We start from the raw sequence: 21310 nt of genomic DNA on the forward strand, positions 1-21310 counted from the left end.
AAGACCACAACTGTTTAGACGGTCCCAAAGCCTCCGTTTCCAAGGGGGAAAGGGTGCACCTCCCCAGTCGTCGCGGGCTCTGGGGGTAGTTGCTAGAAGGCCCTCCCCCAGGAGCTCCTCCATGAATCTTGCAGCACAAGGCATCTAATCCATGCACCCCAACATACGGCATGACGGAGCCTCTTCTAGAATCTTCTAAGAGGAAACACAAACATCTGGGGTAGTTAGGGGCCTGCGGCGGCTGCGAGCGTCTGCAAGCCAGGCCCCGTTACCCGTGGTCTAATATCCCTGCTCTGCACCTTAACGGAGGGTTTGACTTTTATCTCATTTTGGCTCCTTCACCCAACTACTACGTGGATTCAAGCCCCGGCACCAGGGAGCGGCGAGGGAGGGCACCTCTGCGGAACTGCACAAAGGGTGCGTTTTTAGACGCTATCGAGGTTTGCAGCTGTGTGAGGAATGCTAGGCCGATGGGGAAGTGTGTGTTCAAGAAAAAGTGGGGACCTTTCCGCTCAGACTGTCGGTGATGGACGCCCTGCGTCCACGCCAACGTCGAAGGGGATCCGTGGAGTGGCTGGGAATTCTAACCCAACTCCCCCCGCCCCCCTCTAGTGGCCTCCTCGGGCACTAGGAGCCTGGCCCCATTGGGGCTGTGGCTGACGACGCTCCTCTGCGGCCTGGGCCCTGGGGTCACGCTGCTCTCCTGCTCTGTCCCCAGCCACCTGGGAAGGGCTCGAGGGGACCTCCGGGGCCATGAGCCCGTCCAGGGGTGGGTGCCACAGGCAGGCTGGTGGGGGCGGGTGCCCCCGTGTCTGGGGGATGGGAGCCGGCCAGACCTCAGGGTGGCGGCCTGAGGACCTGCGGGATCAGGTGGACGCAAGGGGCCTCCCCCACCAGCTGGACTCAGTGTCTGTGCCCCAGGCGCCGGCGGGGACCTGGGCTGATCCTGCACTCCCGAGGCCACAGGAGGGTTGTGAGCTGGGGCCACAGAGGCTGCAAGACGGGAGGCCACCCCCTCGCCCCCCGACGGCAGCCACGTCCTGCCCCCTGGAGCCCCAACGCCCCCGGCTTCTCGGTGGCCACATCCACCCCTGGGCCCCCGGTGCCACCCTGCCCTCCTCCCACAGCTCACCCCGCCCCCCCCCCCAGGCCGAGCTCTGAGCACTGGCCCCGCCTCCAGAATGTGAGTGGGATTCCCCTGGGCAGGGCCTGCCTCCCGGGCTGCAGCCTGAGGACTCTAATGTCCCTGTGGCGGGAGAACAGCGCAGCACCCTCCTTGCCTCCAGGGCACGCGGGCTCCCAGGCCCGAGGCAGCTGTCCTGCCGCTGCTCCACCTCCCAGGCACCGGCTGGGGCCACCCCGTCCCCCGCGTGGCTCTGAGCAAACCGCTCACTGTCAGGCTCCCTCGCAGGAATACCTGTGGGGGGGGGTCCCGCAGAGCACTTCCTCCCGGCCTGTGTGCCACGCCCCGTCTGGGCCTCCCGAGGGGGTGCTCTGCTCTTCCCTGGGGGTTCGGGCCACCAGCTGGATAACAGGCTCGCTCTCTTCTTGGAGAAGAGCTTCCGAGGCAATGACCGCCTGGCGTCTGCACGGAGGCTCCGGTGCACATGCTGCCTTCGTGTGCAGGGGCCGTGAAGCCGCGCCCTGCCCTGAAGGGTGGATTACGGTTTCGTCCTCACCTTAGGGATGAGGCCCCCCGAAATTCAAGACGCTGGCTCCTGGCTCACGCGGCTCCTAAGCCCAGAACCAGCCTGTAGGCCTCTCCCCGCAGCAGCCACGCTCCACCGCCCAGGGAAGGGTGCAGCCTCCGTTCATCGGACTCACACTCGGGGCGAGGGTGACCCTGACACCGACGACCTGGAGTCCTGGGCTTGCTGAGTGCCCGGCGTCTGTGCAACGCCCCTTCTGCTGCGGAAAGTGTCTGTTCGTCTAGTGCCCTGAACAGCAGACGTCCCCTGTCCTTTCCACGAGCTGAGCAACATGTTCTGGGTGTCGCGGGGAGGCAGGGCTGAGGTCAGTGTTTGGAGACCCCGGGCCACTAGCGCTGTCCCTGCCCCAGAGGCGCAAAGGTCTGCACGGACCCCATAAAAACTCCACGACCTTGTCACTCCGCTTCGGCCGTCAACACCTCCCTGTCCTCGTCGTCCCTCTGTCTGTGGCAGGGGTGCAGGCAGCAGCCCTACCTCACGGGGTGGCTGGAGCGCCACCAGGAGTGTGGGCACAGGGCTGTGCCCCGTGCACACGGCTATTTAATGATCGCGGGTCCCGAGGTTCCCTGGCAGACGAGGATTCACGCACGGCAACCCGATCCGGCAGCGGCATCTTTCTAACACGGCCGGAGACTGGGTCCGTGAGCCGTCCAGGAACACACATTTCACCCCGTGCACACTTAGCTTCAGCCAGAGCCTACAGGCTGAGGGCAGACGTGTTTGGTTGGGCCCTGCACAGGGTTAATGCAAGCGCGTGCACGTGCATGTGTGCACACGTGCATATATGTGTGTCCGTGCACGTGCATGTGTGTACATGTACGTGTGTGTATGTGCAGGTGTGCACACATACACGTGTGTGCGCATGTGCATGTGTGTACACGTGTGGGCATGTGTCCATGTGCGTGCATGTATAGGTGTGCGTGGTGCGCGTCTGCATGTGTGCACATGCGTGTGCACGTGCGTGTGTGCATGTGTACACGTGTGTCCATGTGTCTCTGTGCGTGCATATGCATGTGTGCATGCAGGTGTGCACACGTGTGTGTGTTTTAACTTGAAAGATATATCACTTTAAGATGAAGAAAGATTTCTGGAAAAATGAGAAAATCTTGCAGAACCGGGCTGGATCCGCGTGGCTGCTGCTGTTTTGACATTTGCCGGCACACCTGCGCGTCCCTCCAGCGTAACCTGTCCCACGGCCTAGGTCGGGACCGGAGCTCACTCCTGCCCTTGCCACCACCGAGCGCCGGGGCCCCGGGGAGGGACTCATGACCTACTTAAGCCTCAGATTTCTCATGGGGAAAACGGGGATAATAGTACTTCTCTATTTCAAAGGGCTGTTGAGAGCATCAGATAAAACGAGCGTGCGAGAGCAATAAATGCAAAGACTGCTTGTGCTGAGCGTGAGCACCTACGTCCTCTGGTCACGTCCCCTGGATGGGCTCTCAGCACCCCGCAGCCCAGCACCCAGCACCTTGCACCCAGCACCGGGCTACCCCGCCCTCCCCTGCTGTGCCCCGAGCCCAGCGCTGCGCAGACAACACCGCCCCCCCCCCCGTCATCAGCTCCAGCGTGCCTCCCCCACGGTGACACATCGAGGTTCTAACCCCCAGCAACCCAGCTGCCTTTGGAGACAGGGATTTTAGGGGTACGATTCTGTGGGATGAGCTCAGTAGGCTGGGCGCCGATCCCATCCGAACCGGATCCTCACGAGAAGACTGTGGGCACGGGCCCTGTCGCTGCCTGACTGCAGACGGCTCACCTCCCGGACAAATCTGGCCTTGCAGCCTCTCGGGTCTGTGGGGCTTTGTGACGGCAGCTCAGGCCAACTGAGGCACCGAGGCTCTCCCCCAACTAGGGGTCCCCAGGGGTGCACGCGTCGGGATCTGGGCAGCGCAAGGAACAGCCAGGACTTCGGGCCTAGCTCACCGTTGGCTGTGCCCTGGGGAGGGGGGACCTGGGGGGGCTGTGCCCTCGGGATGAAGGCAGGCTGTGCCCTGGGGACTGGGGGGCAGGGGCATCCTGGCGTCCGTCAAGAGCTCAGGGTGCTGACAAAGTAGGTGCAGCAGCCTCGGGATTCCCGGCGCCCTGCTGCTCCAGGCCTGGCCGTGCTCTTGCTGGAAGTCAGCCCCTGCCCCCGCAGCCCCTGCCCCTGCCCCCGCAGCCCCTGCCCCTGCCCCTGCAGCCCCCGCAGCCCCTGCAGCCCCCGCGCTGGTTGCACAAGCTCCCTGGCCCCTGTGAAGCACATTGTGCTTGTTGTGAAGGGACGCCGACGGCTGCAGGATGTCAGGCTGCTGCGGGGTGACCTCGCTGTTTCTGCCCAACGCCCCGGAGCCTGAGAGTTGACAACAGGGACGTGGGACCCGACGCTGCCTCCTGCCTGCGAGCACAGCCCGCGGCTGCAAGAGCAAGCATGGCCTGTGAACGGCACGTCCTGCCCTCCGCGCGGCTTCGAGAGCAAAGGGCACAAGGAACAAGGGCCAGGCCAAGGGGGAAGCGAGGGGCGGGGCGGGGAAGGGTGGGCGCTGGGCGAGCGGCGCTGTTGCCGGGCTCTGTGGGCCCAGGGTCGGCACAGGGAGGACAGCAAACAACCGTCTCTCAAGACCTCAAAGTCCTCTCAGGGTCGTTCTCCGGGGGCTCCGCGGTGGAGCCTTGGCCTTTAGCTCCAGGCACGGCCCCGGGGTCCTGGGATGCAGCCCCGGGGGGCCCCTGCTGCGGAGCCTGCTTCTCCCTCCCTCCCTGTCAAATAATAAAACCCCTGAGGAGCAACCAGGTAGCAGGTTTTACACCTGCAGACGCTCGCAGCCCCACCGGGACCGTGGAGGAGCTCATGCCGCCTGCTGCCCACGCACACGTCGAGTCCTGATGACGACCCTGGACGGCGATGCTGCTGTCACGATGATTCCTGACGACTACCCCCATGTACGCAGTAAGCAAATTCCGTGGATCCTTTCATTTAATCCCCTCAGAGAGGAGCTCTGTTCCCGTTTCGGTTTCACAGAGGAGACGCAGGTCACAGGGGTCTTGCCAAAGGCCGTGCCGATGCCCGTGGTGGGGTAGACCGGGGCCCCCTGACTCCCGGGGCCGTCCTCTTCACCGCCTGCAGGGCCTGCCTCTGACCGTCAGGAACACGCGGAGGACCGGGAGGCGGCAGGGAGCACTCCACACGGGGCCTGCTGCTCAGGCACGAGGTCGTCACGGCTCAGCCACAGCGGCCGGGTCCAGCGGCCTTGGGAGAAGGCCCGAGGGAAGGAGAACTGGTTCTAGGTAAGACACAGGATGACCCCACGTCCCCGGGAAGCTGCAGGAAGCCACGGAAGTGAGCCCGTCTGGCTAATAAACCCGGAGGCAGCTGCAGAGCCTGAGTAGAGGGTTCCTATCTCCCCTGTGTGTCTGCAGCATCTGGGGCACCTGTTATAAGAAAAAGTCTGATCCAGTCGTCTGTGGCAGGACCAGGAGTCCGTGTTAAGCCTTCCCACGTGGGGTGCCCAGGGGGCTCCGCTGGTGAAGCATCTGCCTTCTGCTCAGGTCGTGACCCTGGGGTCCTGGGTTCGAGCCTCGTGTCGGGCTCCCTGCTCAGCGGGAGCTGCTTCTCCTTCAGCCCTCCTCGTGCTCTCTCTCAAATAAACAAATAAAATCTGAAAAACAACCCAAAAAGCTTCCTCGGTGATTCCGAGTCAGTTTGGAGAGAAACGCCAATACGATGCTCAGTCTTGCCTGGTGGTTCTACCCATGTGTGCGTTTGCTCAGGAATTAAAACACGTCCACGTGAAAGAACGGCTCTTCCCACCCATACTCAGCCTTCAACGCTGTGAACGAGGCCGGGGAACTGCCGACTGCTCCCACGACCCGGACTTGCAGGGCCAAGCACCCGACGTCAGCGCTGACGGCCCCGCGGGCTCCCCGCTGCACAGGGTTAGGCGGTTTCCGAGCAGCCCTTCCTTCTGGGAAGTGCCTCCTCTTGGTGCCGCTGGCCCATCCTGTCCTTGTCCCCTGAGGAGCCTTTCTACGGCTCCTGTTCCTTCCTCGGACTCGGTTTTCGGGGGCTCCGTCCCGCAGGACAGAGGCAGCGGCGTGGTTGGGGCTGCGACCGTCAGGTCCGGCGGTGCCTGGCTCGTCCCTGCTGTGACCCGCTGCCGTCACTTCTCCAGACTCAGGCGTGTGCGTCTGAGCTGGGACGGGACGACGCGGGTCCCTCGGGTGGGGCTGTTGGCACGAGGAAACCGAAGAGCCTACGTTGGGTCCTGGGCGCCTGCCTGACCCGAGGGCCTTCATGGACAGACGAGGCTCCGGCTCCATGACCCACAACTCCCAGCCTCAGAGGGAAGCTGCTGAAGATCCCGCACACAGAGCGCTGCTGCTTCACCAGGACCCCGGAGGAGCCGGCGACGCCCGCTGCCTGCGCCCACCCTCTTTCCGAGGCCCTGTCTTCGGTGAGTGACGCCCTCATGGCCCTGGGCGCTGCACGTCCCTCCCCCTAATTCTTGAGACCACGCACTGGGTATGGGTGCTGGGGGGATGGGTGCACGGGGGGTCCCAAGGGGGCAGCACTGGGTATGGGATGCTGGGCCGCATGGCAGGTACCGAGGGGGTGGCACTGGGTACAGGTGCTGGGGGGGCAGGCGGGTCTCGAGGGGTGGCACTGGGTATAGGTGCTGGGGGGGGGTGCGGGCTGGAGGGCGAGTCCCGAGGGGCAGCCCTGGGCTTGTGCCGACCGTCCTGTGAGGGGGGAGGGCCCAAGGGTTTCTGAGCAGCAGCACCAGGCACAGGGAAGGTGAGAGAACAGCAGAGGAGGAGAAGGGTGAGCAAGCAAGGGGCGCCATGGCCGCGGGGGTGGGGGGTTACGAGGGCCCGAGGGCCGGGGCTGAGGCCGGAGCTCTGGGATGAGGCCCGGCAGGTACAGGGGAGGAGACGCAGGGGGGCGGGCGGCCAGCGGCTCAGCCCAGGAGCCTGCCCACAGGTTGGGGACAAAGGGCCACCAAGCAGAGCCGCACGCAGACCTCGTGCGCCAACCTGCAGGCGTCACACGGAGCAAAGGAAGCCAGGCTCGGGCGCAGGCGCCATTGATTCCGGGTGCAGGACGTCCGAGGTGCGGCCAGTCCTCGGCGACGGACACTAGCTGGGCAGAGAGAGGGCGAGAGGATGGTGAGCAGGCCTGGCCGCGGCGTCGGGGACGGGCACGCGGGATCCCTTCTTCCTTGGCGCGTGCTTGAGAATTTCAAGAATTAAAAGTAAAAGTAAGGCCCTATGATCCTAGGACCTCACGGTCCGTACACGATGGCGATTTCCACGAGGAGATGAGCTGTCATTAAAGGGTGGAGACGCGGGCCCTCGGCATCCAGCACTTCCTCCGCCAGGTCAGGCCTGTTAAGTGGAGGAAGTCACCCCCCCCCCCGCCCGCCGGCAGCAGGTGACGGCCTGAAATTCTTTCCCAAAGAAATGGTGACTCAAGGGTCTGCGGTGACTCAGGTGGGTGGAGAGGGCCCGAGCCCCATGTATGGGGATCGTGTCACATCACAAAAGGGCTTCACGTGCTCCTTCCCCAGATGCAGTATCTGCTGCACCAAGAGGCTGAGTCGGAGCAGCTCAGCGTTCAGCTTGGGCTCCAAGTGCGTGTCCATAGGGAGCCTCACTGAGCATCTGCGGGCCATGACCCAACACTACACAACGGCGTCCGTGTCTGGGGCGCGGTCCCCAAACTCAGCCCCGGTGCGTGCAGTCCTCCCCCGTCCTTAGGGCAGGGGCGGCGGCGGGCCTTGGGTTGAGGTCGCCGCGACCCCTGGCTTCCAGAGCAGCTCCTGCCCGGCCCCTGGCCTGGTGACTCCTCCCCGTCGGCACGGATACGGTGAAGTAATGGGAAGGAAACGGGTACCCCGGGCGCCCCGGCCTGTGCGGGTCGGGGCCTGAGCTGGAGGGGAGGCGCTGCTCCCCGCGGTGCCCGGGGCGTGGCTGACGCTCCCGAGCAAATCACCGTTCACCGGCAACATGGACACCTCTCCCCTGTGCAGACGCTTCCTCGTAAAGCCCCTTGACCCTTCCTGGCCCTTAATGAAGCCGGGGTCACGCTCGGGAGGGGGACCGCAGGACACCGCACGCACGGAGCTGCCTGTGGCCCAGCAGGAGTTCCAGAGGCTGAGCCGGTGCTAGCACAGGTCCTCGGGGCGCTCGCGTGGGAAGACTCCTGTCTCCTCGCGGCCTGTCGGGAGCTTCCCCTCTTCGGCTTTCAGTAACCACACGTGCTTCCTTGCTTCCGCCTGGGACGTGAGGCCCCGGTAATGCCGGTGTCTCCGACGCGGAGCACAGCTGACTTCACAGGTGGACCGAGTGGAGGCAGGAGCCGCAGGGCGCCTGGAGGCCGGCTCCTCGTCCGCTGCCCTCCAGGAGCCCGAGCCACCCCTCGTGGGCGCCCGCCTGCAGGCCTCCTGCCCAAGCCGCCCACAGGAGCGCACCCGGGCAGGTCCCGCAGGGCTCTGGGCGCAGTGGGGCAACCCGGGCATGGGGCCGGCCTCCCCGTGAGCTCTGCTCCTGTCCTCCTCCTGGGCCTCGGCCGCCCCGGCCCTAAACAGGGAGAACCACACGGGTGCTCCGTTTCTGTTCCTTTCCCTTCTGATTTCAGAGTTGGGACGTGGCTGGCACGGGGCGCCCGCTGGTTTCAGGAGCAGCCGTAGCTTCGGCCGGTCTGCAGGCCGCGCGTGTCCCCGCACAGGCTCTGGCGGGGTCACGGCCTGTGTCCCCTGCGCCGTGCCCTCCACCCCCCCACACCCGGGTGCCTGCATCTCCCGCCACCCCCCCACTTGCCTCTGGCAACCGTCGGTCTGTCTGCTCTATTACCTGCTGGAGTCTGCTCATTGGTCTCTTCCTGCTTCCCGGGCTCCACGTCCTTCCTTTCCCAGCCTCAGAGCTGTCCCATGCGCTGGCTTAGGCTCCCGACGCCCACGTGGGTGAACCGCGACCACGGCGGGTGCGGGTGCGGCGCGGGCTGCACCGGGGCCCTGCAGGGACGATGCGTGTGGCGGGAGGGCGGTCGGCGCGGGCAGCTCCTGGAGCCGGGGACGTTACGCGTGTGCAAGCCCCTAACTGGGAGGGGGCAGGACGCTGTGCCCCCAGGCGTGTGCCCCTGCAGCGTCTGCGGCGTGTAAAGGTGCAGCCCGCCCCCAACGACGGCGAGCTCGCCTTCAGCCAGAAGGTTCTGGGGAAGGACGTCAGAGGACGCGCATCTCTGGCTCCGCTACCCTGTGCAAGGGCTCCGTGCCGCCCGTTGGCGGAGGCACCACGCGACACACGCCCCCGAACACGACCGTCGGGTGGGAAGGCGCTTCCGTGGAACGTCAGGATTCCAGGCAAAGCCAGAGAACTCGCAACAGGCCCCTGATCTGGCACCGACGCCGCGGGACAGTCCTCCCCACCCCGTCCCCAGCTGTCCCCGGGGACGTCTCGGTCTCCAGCCTGCCGCCTGCGTCCTCTGAGCGCGGCTGTCCTGGGTGCCTCTGCCCGTTTCCCCGCCATCTGCCTCCAGGGCTGGCACAGGGCAGGCCCCGACGGTCGCAGGACCCCCACGCACCCTGCCTGCCCCCGACTCCCCTCCTGGACGCAGGGCCCTGCTCTGGACCCGCTTCTCCGCCTCCCCTCGCAAACAGCCTTCATCCCGTGTCTCCAGACCCCACACCTTGTGCCCCGTGCCCCTGACACCCAAGGAGGGACCATGTGCCACGGGGAGGGCAGTGGGGGCCTTGCCGAGCCTGGTCCCCCCCAGCTGCCCATCTGCCAGGCAGCCGCCGCCCAGGAGCCTACATGACCGCAAAGCCGCCTCCAGAATCGGGCTGTCCCGCGAGCCGGGGGGTGGCTGGGAGCAGGGCCGTGCCCCCGACGGGCCGTCCTTCTGCCCCCAGAGACAGGCCTGCGCCCTCCCGGCTCCTTGATGCAACGACCCCGCCGCCCTGGGCCCACGAGCCTTCCAGAATCCCGCGCTAGTCGACGTGCCCCTTGAAAGCCGCGGGCAGGGTGGGGGGACAGCCCCGGGGTGTGTCTGCCAAGGCCACGCCTTGAGGTGTTGGGGCCACACCACCCACAAGGGCCCCACGTGGGGACTGCGCAGGCGACGGCACAGCAGGGAACAGCCCTTGACGGAGCACACGACATGGTGAGGACGCCCGGGCCCGGACACGCACACCACGGATACGGTGATGCCACCGGGGCCCCGGACACATGCACCCTGGATACGGTGATGACGCTGGAGCCCAGACACACCTGCCCTGGAGGGAGGAGGACCCTGACCCCGGGCACCTGCCCTGAGGGAGGACCCTGACCCCGGGACACCGGCCCACTGAGGGCGGCTGAGGCCGGCAGGTGCCGGGAGAGCAGCGCCGAGGGCCAATCTGCAGTCCCCAGAGCCCCCGGCCGGCACCCGGTCCCCTGGGAGGGCCTCTCCGCTGCAGGGTCAGAGGGCAGCGGTGACTCTGAGGGCGCAGCGCTCAGCAAGTGTCTCCCGTCCGCTCAGCAAGTGTCTCCCGTCCGGAGCTCAGGGCCCCCGGGGGTTTGCAAGGGCAGCTTCTCGCCTCAGCTCGAGCTTGTGCTCCTTCCTCAGCAGCACCGCTCCTGCAGCCTCGGCCCGGGGCCGCCCTTGAGCATGTGGCGACGCCAGATAGCTGTCCCCCGTCCCAGGAGGTGTGCCTGCCAACCTTGAGCCCAGCCCAAGCTGCTATCTGGGCCACCAGACAGAGGGCCCAGCGAGTCCAGGGGAGGGGAGGAGGTAGGGAGGAGAGTAGGGGGGAAGGAGAGGAGAGGGACAGGGGAGGGGGGAGGAGGCAGAGGAGGGCAGTACAGAGAGGAGGGGGGAGGGGGAAGGAAGTGGAGAGGACAGGAGGGGAGGGGGAGGAGCAGGGGAGGGAGATGAGGGGAGGGGAGAGGTCCCCGCTGCACCAGGACCTGCAGCCACCAGGGCCAAGGCAGGGGAGGCTAAGTCCCTGGCGGCCCCGGGGTGAGGGGAGAGCCGCGGGGAGCCCGGATGCGCAGGCTGCTTTGCCGCGGGGCCTGCAGGTGCACTTGCGACCCAGTCCCAGGAGCTGTGCGGAGGCTCACACGCGGGGGCAGAGGGAGCTGCTGGGACAGAGCTGAGGCTCCCGCTCTTGCTACTCAACGGACCTCGCACACCCCGCCAACTGCGGCCCAGCCTCAGTTTCCTCATGTGCAGGATGGGTGCCCCAGGGAGCTGCAGAGAGGCTGAGCAGTGGGCCAAGCTCCTCAGGGCCGGCCCTGACCGCCGACGCCCGGCCGCCATGGGAACGGCCACCAAGGGCCGTGAGGAGCTCAGGAACCAGGGACCTGGGAAGATGCCGTCAGAAGGAGCACAGGCTCCCCAGAAGCACCGGCTGCTCAGCGGCGCTCCTCCCGGCAGCTCCTCCCGCCGGACACCCTGAAAGCCTGTCTGTGCCCCGGAACCGCCCACTGCTCCCCCCGCGGGGCCACCAGCGGAGGAGACATGAGGGAAGCGTCCTGGGCCACGGCCCAGGTGCACAGGCTCCTGGGGAGGACGCTCCTTAGATGGCAGGGTGGTCGCAGGCGAGGCCAGGCTGCCTCCACGGGCCCAGAGGCCTCGGCAGGGCCGTGGGCAGTGGGGCGGGGAGCACGGGGAGCACGAGCCGCATGGGGCACAAGGGGAGCACAGGGCGCATGGGGAGCACAGGGAGCACAGGGCACAGGCCCCCCTGTCTGGGGGCCGCTTGGAACGGGGCTGACACCCGCTTGGCTGGCAGCTCCCGGTCCCGCCCGGCGGGGACTCCCGGCAGCCACGCAGGGAGCATCGTGCTCTCAGCTCTGCCTCCACAGGGGCCCCGCGGCCTGCGCTCCGGGCCCAGCTCCTGACACCCACTCGGGCCTGCAGTGCAGCCACAGTGGAGACCCTGGGCGGGGGTCACGGGGCTCCCTCAGGGGACCCTGCACACTTGACCTGTGTGCCCCGGCCTCCCCACCGTCCCGCGCTGCCCCCCAGCGTCTCCAGCTCCTGCCTCTCCTGGGCCTCTCCTGGGCCTCAGGCCTCGGGCTCCACGCCTCCGTGTGGCTGCGCACCTGCACCTGCCGCACACCTGCAGGGCAGCCTCGGCCCCGCCTTGCACCTGCCAGAACCTTCCTCTCGGGCACTTGCCCTCCCTGGATGGGCCACACCCTTGGAGGGGCTCCGGCAATCCCGCTCCCCTCGCCTGCCCCCCACCCCGCCCCAGGAGAAGGTGCTGCTGGCACCACCTACGACCCACCCTGACGCCAGGCAGCCATGGGCGGGTGACCTGGCTCGGTCCCGGCCACACAGCTCAGGACCACGCTCCAGGATGACCCGTGCTCGTCACCCCCACCCCTGCCCTCACAGGGCAACCTCCATGGTGACCTGTGCTCGTCACGCTCAAGGACACAGAGGACCTTGTAGGCTTGCTCTCCTGCTCGGGGCAGGCCTCCCTGGGATCCGGTGCTTCGGGGTGTGGCCATGTGAGGTACAGCAGGGTCCGGGGGGAGCGCGTGGCCTCAGCAAGGGGAGGTGAGTGAGACGGCTCGCTGGGCTGTGCTGCGCCTCGAAGGCCTCCCGGACCCGCCTGTGCAGCGACCTCGGGCCCAGCAGATCCGTCCCTGGACAATGCTCAGTAAACATCAACTGTGTCCCTTGCAGACTCGGGGCGACGTCCTGCCTCCCACGAGCGCATCCTGTACTCAGACGGGGGCCTGTGGCGTCGTTTCCACTAATAGTCAGGCCAGGATCACAATTCTGGGCCGAGCTCTCCTGCTGTGAGATCCCGTCCCTCCGGTGACCCCTGGGCAGCCCTCCCCTCACTGCGCTGGGGGTCTTGCCGGCGTAAGTCCCCGAAGGCCGCCTTAATTCCGGGCCCTGCGGGAGGGCAGGCGTCTCTGCAGCCTCCTGCCCACTGACCATCAGGGCGCAACAGACTCGCCACACGGGGACCAGCAGGACTGTGATGCAGGCGGCGTGTCTCAGACAGCTGCTGCGTGCCGGGGCCAGGGACGGGGCAGCGAGGGCGGGCTGGCGTCACACAGGCGACAAAGCCTGCTGGATGTCGTCGGGGCCGTGGCTACGCTGGGAGGTCACAGAGCAGAGGGGCGTGTGGGCGCCCAGGCACAGGGATGGCCTCCCAGAGGGGGCGTCTACACCTATGCCTTCGACGGAGGAGCCTGCTCCAGGGCCGTCTACGCAGAGAGTTAGATTCACGCCTAGTGATCCCCCCACCGCGAGGAACATGCGGCGGATGAGCCTCAGGGGTGAGGGAAGCGGTGTTTCCACTCCTGTTCGCTAGAGCAGCGCGGGGCTGGGCATGGAGAGACTCGTGAGCTCAGACCTTCCAGGTCCCGGCAGCCCGCGTGGGCGAAGCCTACCGTGGAGCCGGGACTGCTCTGCGCAGGGGCTGGAGCTCTTCCAGAGCCGCCTTACAATCCCTTACAAGGAGCCTAAAAAAATATTTATCTTTTGAAACCAGTAATTGTAACCCAGGGCATTTATCCTAAGGAAGTAACCCAACATAAAAGGCATGTGCGTATAGAGGTCTTTAGTATTAATTGTTGAAAAATGGAAAATGGAGAAAACAAAATGCCCAAAACACCGAAGCGGACAAACCGTGCTACGTGAGCAGGAGGCAGCTTCCTACAGCCTTGCAGGTTCGATTCTGAAGGTCGGGTTGCCGCGTAAGAGTGCTCAGGATATTACAGTAAGGGAAACGCTGGTACGTGTGCCCCTCGCAAGGTGTATGAGGCTCACGGACGCAGACGGACAGCGACCAGGACACAGGAGGGTGAGCCTGGCTGCCTACGCGGGACTAGGAGCGCGCTCCTGCTATTGCTGTTTGAGCGCTAAGACCAGCGAAACATCCAACGATATGGTCGAGGCCCCCACATTTCTCCCTCCCGCCGGAGCGGAGGCCGATCGCTGCCCGCGGGCCAGGCCCAGGCTGCCGTCAGCTGGCGCAAGTCAGGTCTTGTTGCAACATGGACACGCGCGCGGCCCCGCATCACCCGCGGCGGCCGGGCCGCAACCGACGGCAGGGGCCCGGGGGCCCGGGGTACCTGCTCCCCGGCCCCCCACGGAGGAGCGTGGCAGTGTCGGATCCGGAGTCGGGACATCGGGGCTGCATTCACCACACGGAAAATCTGCCAGGCACTCCAGGAACACGGACGGATGCACATTAGGACAAGTCATTGAAAAAACACTCTTACCTAAGGACGAACTCTAAAATCAAGGAAGCAAACTCTAAGTCAAGACTCACACTGGCAGCCGGGGGCGGGGGGCGGGGGGCGGAGTCGGCCTGCAGACCTGGTTTATGGGGCCCACAGAGAATTAGTTGAAACAGCAACAACAACAAAGCAGCGCCAACGTTTAGAAATTGAGAGTTTGCACATAAAAATCCAGATTCCTGGCTTCTTTCCAGAGAACACGTTCCCATATGGTTGCCGAGCTGCGGCCCAGGCGCGGCACATGGTCCTGGGGTGGACGGGGCCCACTCGCTGCCACGCTGCTCGGCCTGGGGCCTTCAGCCTCCGGGGTTTTGACCAGGGGGTAAAAGCTCTTTGGGAAAGTTGTTCCAATGTTTCAAGCCAGTGGTGGGACCAATGACAAGCTTAGGAATCAACGATTTTAAGGTCCTGAGATAACTTCAGTTCTTTCTCCTTCTCCTGTGAGAGGTGGCGCGAGTGGGGGGTGACTGGCCGGACACAGACTCCCCAACACCCCTTCAGAAACCACCTGGACAAAGCCAGTCACCAAAGACTCCTTCACAACGACGTGCATTAATGTCAGGACACATCCTGGGCAGCCCGGGGGGCGCAGCGGTTTAGCGCCTGCCTTTGGCCCAGGGCGTGATCCTGGAGACCCGGGATTGAGTCCTGCGTCGGGCTCCTGGTGCATGGAGCCTGCTTCTCCCTCTGCCTGTGTCTCTGTCTCTCTCTCTCTGTGTCTCTCATGAATAAATAAATAAAATCTTTAAAAAAAATAAAAAAGACACATCCTTCTGACCCCGGTCTCTGTTTTTTTACCCCTGACTATTCCCCGACTGCCCGGGCTTTACTCATTCATTAGGCACGTGCCGGTTTCTCCTGGAGGCGAGCCACTGTACCTACACCACACACTCACAAGGAATTTAAGAATTCTGTGATCCCGAGGATTTGATAAATTCAGCTGAGCCGAAAACAGCCACGGGGACCAAAGAGGTACACACGACTCCCAGCTCTAACTCCGTGCCGGGCGCTGTGCTCAGAGCTTCCGTCCTTGTATCGCATTGTGAGAGAAGGATGGTTATTACCTCAAAAGGGGAATGTGGTTAGAGCCTTAAAGACAGAGTTGAAAGAAGTTGAAGAAAAAGAAGAAAAAGTGTGTAGAACAGTGTGCACAAAGTGACACACGCTAAAAAAAATATTTTTGGTTATAAATAAAGTCACAACTCTCAGTGAAAGAATGCTAGTAAATAAAATAAAAAAAGGAGACTAGTAAATCATACCATGTGATTGGCCTCCCTGGCAAAGTGCTATTTTCTCCTCTTTGGAACGTTCAATGACTTGGTGGTTGCAGACGTAGATTCCTTAATGATAATAGCTAATGTTTATTTTAATGTTTGCTAGAAAAAGATAATTATGCACTAGACCAATGGCTTTCTGGATGATACCGCTTAAGAAGAGGCTGACTTAATCCGGTCAAGAAATGGGCAAAACGCATGAACAGACATTTCTCCAGAGACGACGTACACAGGCCACAGACACAAGAAAATGCTCCGCGTCCCTGGCCGTCAGGGAACCACAAATCAAACCCACCACGAGATCCGCCCCCCCCCCCAGCAGTGAGAACGGGGAACATTAACAAGTCAGGAAACAACAGGTGTTGGGAGGATGTGGAGCAAGGGGAGCCCTCTGCGCTGTTGGCGGGGACGTGACCTGGCGCAGCTGCTGCGGGAAACTGTGTGGAGGGGCCTCAAGGAGGTAAAAATAGAGCTGCCCTACGACCCTGCAACTGCAGTGCTGGGGATTTACCCCAAAGGACATGGATATAGTGACTCGAAGGGGCACACGCACCCCCGTGTTTATGGTGGCAGCGTCTACAAGAGCCGCAGCACGGAAACAGCCCAGATGTTCACCAGCTGAGGAATGGATAAAGAAGATGTGCTGTGTAGACACGATGGGATCCCAGTCAGGCGTCAGGGCCCCTGGGGTCCTGCCCGTGCAAGGCTGCCACCGCGCAGGGCTGTTAGGGGAGGGAAGGAGGTCAGAGGAGCGGTAGCGCCACGTGGTCCCGCTCATCCGGGGAATCTGGGGCACAGGGTCATGGGGAGGGAGGATACACTAAGCTGACGATGGGGGGGGGGTTGGGGGATGAAGCACAAGAGACTCGTAACCCTGGGGGACAAGCTGGGGGTCGCTGGAGGGGGTCATGGGGGATGGGGTCACGGGGACGGGGTCATGGGAGGCGGGGTCACTGGGACAGGGTCACGGGGGATGGGACCACGGGGATGGGGTCACAAGGACGGGGTCATAGGGGATGGGGTCATGGGGACTGGGTCACAGGGATGAGGTCACGGGGGATGGGGTCATGGGGATGGGTCCAGGGAGGAGAGGTCATGGGGACAGGATCATGGGGACAGGGTCACAGGGGATGGGGTCATGGGGTCACGGGGATGGGGTCACAGGGGATGGGGTCATGGGGATGGGGTCACAGAAATGGGGTCATGGGGACGGGGTCATGGGGATGGGGTCACAGGAGTTGGGGTCACAGGGGACGGGGTCACGGGGGAGGCCCGCAGGGGGAGAAGCACTGGCGTGTCTGAGCGCTGCCCCGGAACTAATCATACTCCGCGCACTCACTAACTTGAATTTAACTAGAAATTTTTTTAAGAAAGAGGCAAACTTAAACACAGAGTTAACTTAAAAAAGGTTCAAAGGAAAACAGGAGACCCGACACCAGGGCTGCTCGCGGCGACGACTACCCTGACGGCCGTGAACCCCGTGTTTTACTCGATGGAACAGCAGGGACACAGCGTCTACTTCATCGGGAGAACAAAGGTCTCTGGTCCCCAAGGGCAAAATTCAGGTCCCGCTGGGTCACTGAGGTCGGGTGGTGCTGCCCGAAGCCGCCTCCCAGGGTCCGACGTGGGGAAGGGGAGGGGAAGCGCGGCGACCACAAGTGCGGCCTGGTGCCCGAGGGACCGGAGGCTCAGCCCCCGGACGGCCACCGAGCGTGTCGCACCTCGGACCTGGCGCAGCGGCGGGGCCCGCTCACTGGCTCGGCCGGGCAGGCCAGCGTCGGCAGACCCAGGCACGTAAAGCCAGATGCGACGAGCTTGTTAGCGGATAACGCCGCCGCCTCGTCCCGCGGCGCGAACATCTCTCTGTCCAGCACTCGAGAGAGTTTCCCCTCGGCGGCCGGGACGGCGTGAGGCCGCAGCCACTCGTGACCCTCGGGGGTCCGCTGGACCAGGAGGGATGAGCACGGGCAGGACGCCTCCCGCCGGAGGCACGCTCCGCAGCTGAAGCCTCGGGGAAGAGGGCCACGTGGGCTCACGCCCATCTAGCGACCTCTGAGCTTGCTTCTTGGCCCTGCCACCAAAACAAGACCTCAAAGACGGACAAACGGAGAAACCAAAAAAAAAAAATTAAATTTAAAACATATATTTTTCAAACTTCAAAAAGCTCCAAGAGCAATGAACCCAGGTGGCGGCAGGGTGGTGGCGGTGGAAGCTAATAAGCCAGGCGGCGGGCTGGCCACCCTGGTCCTGGGTGGCGCTGCCCCAGGGAGACGGGGGCGCAGCAGGTGGGCGCTGCATAATTTTCTGCAAACGTTATTGAGAGGAGGAAACGGTGTTTGCCTGTAAGTAGGGTGCTGAGGACGGCCAGCTGCCACGCTGCGCTGAGCCACTCTGGTGTGGGGGGGCGGGGAGTCCCCAGGGACGTGGGACGGCGACTGGGCCCGGGGACCGGCACAGCGGCACTGGCAGGTCCCTACCGGGTACCAGGCCCTGCCGAGCGCCGTGCAACAACCGCCAAGCCTCCGGGGGCGGCCCCGACTGTCCTCACCTGGCGGAGGGAGAAACTGAGGCATGAAGTGACGGACGTGGTGGGAGCCAGGGGCACCCCGGTGCTGGCATCCGACCGGGAAGGACGCGCCCAAACCTCGGCTGCACCGGGGCAGGATGGCTCCAGGGCGCGCGGCGGGGCTTGGGGCGGCCGTTGCTGCGTGAGTCGGGGGCCCAGGCCCAGAGCTCGGCTGCGTGAGGAAGGCGACAGCTGCCCAGGGGCTGCTCCTCGGCCGCCCGCCGTGCGGGGCCCCTCTCTGACTGCCGGGTCCCCGACGTGCACCCGTTCCCGGAGAGGGACGCCAGCCTGTGACGTCGGGCAGCCCGGCTGGCACGGCCTCCCCGGAGCGGGCGTGGACATGTCGGGCCTCGCCGTCCCCACGGCCCTGTGGCCCCGCGTGGCCCCCTCTCACAGACGGAGGAAGCTCCTCGGGGGAGCGTTCAGTCCTGCTCGGGAGCAAGCCGCACCAGCCGCCGGGCTCCCCTGCTCGGGCCGTGCCTCCTCGTCAGGACAGGGGCTGCACCGTGTGCTCCGGGGCTACACCCGTGGGACCATGGCGACCAGGACGCGTGCACGGCGTGACGGGGAGGACAGGAACCCGCCCAGGCGCCCCAGCTCCTGGCCCTCCTGCACGGGAGTTTTGGGACTTTGGAAAAATGGCTTCATTTCTTTGAATTTTCATTTTCTCTCCTCAAACGTGAAGAAAAGGGTAGGTGCGTCCCCCTTAACCCCGTGGGTGACGGTGAAAGGCGGCGGCAGCTCGGAGAGCACCTCTGGAGGCCGCGGAGAGGCCGCGAGCACCTCCCCGGTCTAGGTAACGGGGCCGTGGACAGATCAATATTTGGGGAAATGGTTGCATCACTGGCCACGGCTGGAGTGAGCCCGGATCACTGGTCCGTCCCCTTAGAATCTAGGGTCTCTCAAGGCACGACAGCTTGAGCACTTACTCTTCATTGAATTTGTGGAATGTGGTAATACAGCCGCAAATCTGCGACTTTTAAGTTGCTTGAGAAGCAAAAAAAAACCCCCCAAAAAACCAAGAAAGTGACCTAAAGATTTCAGCTCTCCTGCATCACCGCAGGCCTCCGGATTCTTTCCCCGGGAACCGGTCGGTGCAGGAAGGGGCTGAGAGGCTGGAGGCGGAGGCCGGTCCTCAGCAGGTGCACCGACCGCCCGACCGCCCGCAGCCGAAGGCCAACTGGGATAATTAAAGGCCAGGCCCTCTCCTTGTGTAAAAAGCGGACTCCCCTCTCAACTCCCTGCTGACAAAGGCACAATTAAGTCGAGTCCTGTAGGAACACAGAAGGCAACTTTTCTCCTCCATTCTTAATTAAAAAAAAAAAAAAAGTCTCCACGCCCCCGCCCCACCCCAGCTCAGCGCTGGAGGGAAGGTCACAAAACACTTCTTGTTGTTCTCCTCCTCCTTCTTCAGAAATTAAGCTTGCAACATCCTTTCTTCCCAGGAACCCAGGAGCCAGAGGTCTGGAAGCAGCCCTGCTGGGGAAGCATCGGGGAGGCCGCTCTTGCCTGAGGGATGGAGCCGTGCCCAGGAGCCTCCTCCGTGGCTGTCCGTCCCTCCGCGTGGCCTAAAATAAAACCGGCGGTTTTTTTTTTAACACGGTTCTAAAAATAGGGGTTTGGCTCGAATCCACCAGTTGGTGTTTTGATTTTTAAATTAGGTGCAAAAGAAAAAAAAATCATGCTTAACCTCGTGAGTACCGCGAAGTAACTCCGAGAGACCGCGATGTTATCTTATTTCAAGGTTCTCAAATATTCATTCTTTTAGAATCTGGGCAAAGGCGAAAGGAGATACACGGAAGGTCGGTGATGATGACGCGGAAGGCGTGCAGCCCAACGTGGAGGCCAAAGGCCGCACACCCCTAAAGCAAGCGCTACTCTAAACGCTGCTTGGGGCACAGGAGCTGGAGTTCAGCGATTCACTCAAAACAAATGGAAGAACACTGGTGCGTGCCAACTTCGATCTCTCCTGATGTGGTTTCTGACACCAACTTCCAACGGCAGCTCTGGCAGCACCGAGAGCTCCCCGAGTGGCTGGTCCGTGACTTGGGTCCTCACCCGGGACCGCTAAGCCTCCCTGCTTGGATGCCAGTCAGTGTGTGTCAAGCCAGGTGGGCGCCCGCTGCAGCCTGGACGCAGGCCTGGTCCTCAAGGGAGGCTGCACGCGCCGCTGCTGCAAGACTCGCTGTGGGCAGCATCATATGAGCCCCCGGGGGGCCACCATGTCCACCCCCCTCGCCCGGAACAGACACCCACGACCCACCGGGATGCTCTGAAGGCTCCCGGCTACTTCAGTTGTCCGGGAATGTACGCTATGCCAGCAATGTGGGCCGCCTGTGCCAGGACAGAGATAGGGGCCTGGAGGCCACAGCCGGGGGGGAGCTGTGTGCACGGGGGGGGGCAGCTATGTGCACGGGGGGGCAGCTGTGTGCACGGGGGGAGCTGTGTGCACGGGGGGGCAGCTGTGTGTATGGGAAGAGCAGCTCTGTACATGGGCACAGCTGTGTGCATGGGGTGGGGAATCACAGCTGTGTGCATGGGGGGAGCTGCTGTGTACACGGGGGAGCAGCTGTGTGCATGGGGGGAGCAGCTCTGTACACAGGGGTCAGCTGTGTGCATGGAGGGAGTTGCTGTGTGCACGGGGTGGGGGGCACAGCTGTGTGCATGAGGGGAGCACCTCTGTACATGGGGGAGCACCTCTGTACATGGGGGAGCAGCTGTGTGTATGGGGAGAGCAGCTCTGTACACGGGCACAGCTGTGTGCATGGGGTGGGGAGTCACAGCTGTGTGCATGGGGGGAGCTGCTGTGTACACGGGGAGCAGCTGTGTGCACGGGGGGAGCAGCTCTGTACACAGGGGTCAGCTGTGTGCATGGGGGGAGTTGCTGTGTGCACGGGGTGGGGGGCACAGCTGTGTGCATGGGGGAGCAGCTGTGTACATGGGGGGAGAAGCTCTGTACATGGGGGAGCAGCTGTGTGTATGGGGAGAGCAGCTCTGTACACGGGCACAGCTGTGTGCATGGGGTGGGGAGTCACAGCTGTGTGCATGGGGGGAGCTGCTGTGTACACGGGGGAGCAGCTGTGTGCACGGGGGAGCAGCTCTGTACACAGGGGTCAGCTGTGTGCATGGGGGGAGTTGCTGTGTGCACGGGGTGGGGGGCACAGCTGTGTGCATGGGGGAGCAGTTGTGTGCACAGGGGCACAGCTGTGTGCACGGGGGGAGCAGCTGTGTGCATGGAGGGGGGAGCTCTGTACACAGGGGGGCAGCTGTGTGCACCGGGCTGCTGAGGACCCGCGGATCAACAGTCCCCGTCCTCACCTGCCAAACCCAAACAGAGGCTGGTGGTCGGCAGGGGGAGGGCGCGGCGGTGGGAACGCTGCGCCTTCCTCTAGGGGAGCAGGGAGGGGAGTGGCAAGAACCCGCACCCTGGACGACAGTCCACTTTTTAAAGGCTTCCGCTGCTGCAGAACGCTGCCTTTGCAGGGGGCGGCCCGGGCATCCGGGCATCTTGGTGATGAAAGGCCAGTGAAGGGAGCCCT

The 21310-nt window shown here is 63.9% G+C and overlaps 1 protein-coding gene and 1 long non-coding RNA gene across 3 annotated transcripts in view; one reads left to right on the top strand and one right to left on the bottom strand.

Moving 5' to 3' along the window:
- GNG12 (G protein subunit gamma 12) overlaps positions 1 to 21310 on the bottom strand; it is an 82242-nt gene that overhangs the window by 5666 nt on the left and 55266 nt on the right. The gene's annotated exons all lie outside the window — the stretch shown is intronic.
- Positions 2 to 6091, top strand: LOC129519245 (uncharacterized). Its single transcript, XR_008666385.1, has 3 exons — positions 2 to 4635; positions 4813 to 4973; positions 5106 to 6091. It is a non-coding gene; the product is annotated as an uncharacterized LOC129519245 (long non-coding RNA).

This window comes from Nyctereutes procyonoides, unplaced genomic scaffold (genome assembly GCF_905146905.1).
Source record: "Nyctereutes procyonoides isolate TBG_1078 unplaced genomic scaffold, NYPRO_anot_genome, whole genome shotgun sequence".
Taxonomy (NCBI): Eukaryota; Metazoa; Chordata; class Mammalia; order Carnivora; family Canidae; genus Nyctereutes; species Nyctereutes procyonoides.